The sequence below is a fragment of the Cherax quadricarinatus genome, chromosome 1 (assembly GCF_038502225.1).
Source record: "Cherax quadricarinatus isolate ZL_2023a chromosome 1, ASM3850222v1, whole genome shotgun sequence".
In the NCBI taxonomy this organism is placed as follows: Eukaryota; Metazoa; Arthropoda; class Malacostraca; order Decapoda; family Parastacidae; genus Cherax; species Cherax quadricarinatus.
The window spans coordinates 39,592,811-39,596,138 of record NC_091292.1 but is presented as its reverse complement, the minus strand read 5'-3'; positions in this window follow the sequence as shown (position 1 = coordinate 39,596,138).

The window sequence follows — 3,328 nt, the reverse complement described above, 5'->3', positions numbered from 1 at the left end:
AGACTGACTAACTGAGTGAGTGAGTGGCGGGTGGGAGGGCTGGCTGCCGGTTGCGGGGGGTCGGAGGAAGGGTAGTAGGGATGGGCAAGTGGCGGGAAACTCAAATATAATTTGGCGGCTGGGAATTTGACAGCTGGGAATTTAGCAGCTGAGAATTCGCGAATGTGTGAAGCCCGCGAAAGTTGAAAACGTGAATGTTGAGGGAGACCTGTATAGTACAAAGTATTTATAGGTCCTAGTAATGTTTTAAACATGTTGGAGTACAGCCTCTCCTCACTTAACGATGAAGTTCCGTTCCCAAGACCACTTTATAGTATGCTCCACTAAGTGAGGAGCATACTATAATAGTAGTGGGTTTACTTCAACCATCATTGATATTGTTTTAATTTCACCTTTGCACCATTTATAACATTTCTGGTATATTTTTAAATGCTTATACAGTACTGTACTGTATATTGAAATAAGAATAATAGAGGAAATCAGCTCTAATATACATTATTTAGATATGAATACTGGTCAGAGAGCCCATTGTAAGTTTGAGGCGTCGGTAAACGAGTACGTCGCTAAGCGAGGAGAGGCTGTATATATGAAACTCCTTGAAGCATGCTGCAAAACGAGTGTCACTTAAGATGCCAGGAGACAGAGAGCTCAACATATGACTCAGAAAAAAAAAATTGGGAAAAATCACGCCATTTTTGCATTTTTTATTATGATAAGAGTGATCTAGGAGTGTTTGCCCTGATGCAAACACCGTTTTCTTTCATTATAGACCAGAGGTACAGATGAGAGAACGTATCTATCTTATGATCTTATCACAGAGCGGCAGCCTCCGCTGCTTACCCCACTCAAATAATATGGCAGATATTATTCATTTTGGCATGTTTATTGAAGTTCTAGGGTATTCATCTTGTTTCTGATATCAATTTGGAATGTGATAAATAACCTATATTACTAATACAGTGGACCCTCGACCAACGCTGGCATTGTCTAACGTTAAATCCGACTAGCGATACATTTTAACGTAAAAATTTTGCCTCAACTAGCGCTAAAAAACTCGACCAACGAGATTCGTTCCATCCGAGACGCGTCCACTTGTGGCCATTGTTTACAAGCCAGCCAGCCACTGCGGTCCCATCCAAAGATACAATTGGAACATTTCATATTATCACAGCGTTTTTAGTGATTGCACCTGCAAAATAAGTCACCATGGGCCACAAGAAAGCTTCTAGTGCCAACCCTACAGCAAAAAGGATGAGAATTAATATGGATATGAAGAAAGAGATCATTGCTAAGTATGAAAGTGGAGTGCGTGTGTCGGAGCTGGCCAGGTTGTACACAAAACCCCAATCAACCATCGCTACTATTGTGGCCAAGGAAACGGCAATCAGGGAAGCTGTTTTTGCCAAAGGTTGCAACTATGTTTTCGAAACTGAGATCGCAAGTGATAGAAGATGTTGAGAGACTGTTATTGGTGTAGATAAACGAAAAACAGATAGCGATCATATGTGAAAAGGCTAGGAAGTTGCATGACAATTTAATTAGAAAAATGCCTGCAACTAGTGGCGATGTGAGTGAATTTAAGGCCAGCAAAGGTTGGTTTGAGAGATTTAAGAATCGTAGTGGCATATATAGTGTGATAAGGCATGGTGAGGCTGCCAGTTCGGACCAAAAAGCAGCTGAAAAATATGTGCATGAATTCAAGGAGTACATAGAGGCTGAAGGATTGAAACCAGAACAAGTGTTTAATTGTGACGAAACAGGCCTGTTTTGGAAGAAAATGCCAAGCAGGATCTACATTACTGAGGAGGAAAAGGCACTCCCCGAACATAAGCCTATGAAAGACAGGCTTACTCTGTTGATGTGTGCTAATGCTAGTGGTGATTGCAAAGTGAAGCCTTTATTGGTGTATCACTCTGAAACTCCCAGAGTGTTCAGGAAAAACAATGTCCTCAAGGACTTGACACCTCAAGTCCTAATGGAATGGGATTCCCCTTCTAAACACTAACACCATCCACACTGCCCCCTCCTCCCATCCCATCAATCATCACCAGATCTTCATTAAAGGTAAGTGTCAATTATTCTCTTGTTATTAATCTATTGTTATTGTTGTTATTGTAATTATTCTATTGCATTAAACTTAATATTTCATGTGGTAAAATTTTTTATTTTCATACTTTTGAGTGTCTTGCATGGATTAATTTGATTTCCATTATTTCTTATGGGGAAAATTAACTCGACTAACGATAATTTTGACTAACGATGAGCCCTCAGGAACGGATTAATATCGTTGGTCGAGGGTTCACTGTATTAGCGTAATTACAAAACATTTTATTAGCGCCACGACTAGTATCTGCTGCCCATGATGACTTACCAGATACTGAATGCTCCTTCTGCTGGCCTCTCCCTCTCTCCTATAGCTCCTCCCACTTCATAACAAAGTTAGATGGTGAATTTAATGCACAGTGAAAACTCAGTTTTCGTGATTAATTCATTACATAAAGTCTGGCGAAAACCAATTTGTACGAAAACTGAAGCAATATTTCCCATAAGAAATAATGTAAATCCAATTAATCTGTTCCAGACACCCAAAAACATTAACCAAAAAATATATTTTATAGAGAATAACTATAGTTTTACATACAGAAAACAATGAGAAATAAATATAAATGACTAATGAAATAGATAAATGAACATTTAACATCACTTTTACCTTTATTGAAGACTCTTGTTGGCATATATAAGACGGCGAGGAGGGGAAAGGGAGGAGGAGAGGTTTTTGTTTGGAAGGGGAATCCCTGTCCATAAGGAATTCAGGTATCAAGGCCCTATCCAGGGTTACTTCCCTTCTTTGTCTTTTACTGGCACTAAGACCAGCTGAGAGTCACTGGACCTCTGTTGCACAAAAAATCTGTCCAGAGAGGTCTGTTTCTGGCATCTCTTTAAGATTTGCCTAAAACAGGACAGGCATTATCATTGAACATGTTGCAGAGGCCTGGTCACAGACCGGGCCACGGGGGCGTTGACCCCCAGAACTCTCTCCAGGTAAACTCCAGACACAGCTTAAACAGCTTTGTTGGGGTGATATTTCTCCACAAAATTTTGCAACTCACTTCACTTTCGTACTTTGCTATGAGTTCTTTCTTGAATTTTATTGTTTCTCACCTTCTTTATCAAAGAGCTGGCACTTGGAACTATCTTTGGCCCCCTGGTGGCTTATATAACCCCTTGACTGTCGCAACCCCCAATCCTGAGGTGTCTCCTGGTGTCGCAAAATTTAAAAAAAAAAAAAAAAAAATTTCTTCTGAAATAATAAGAGAATCTTTTACCG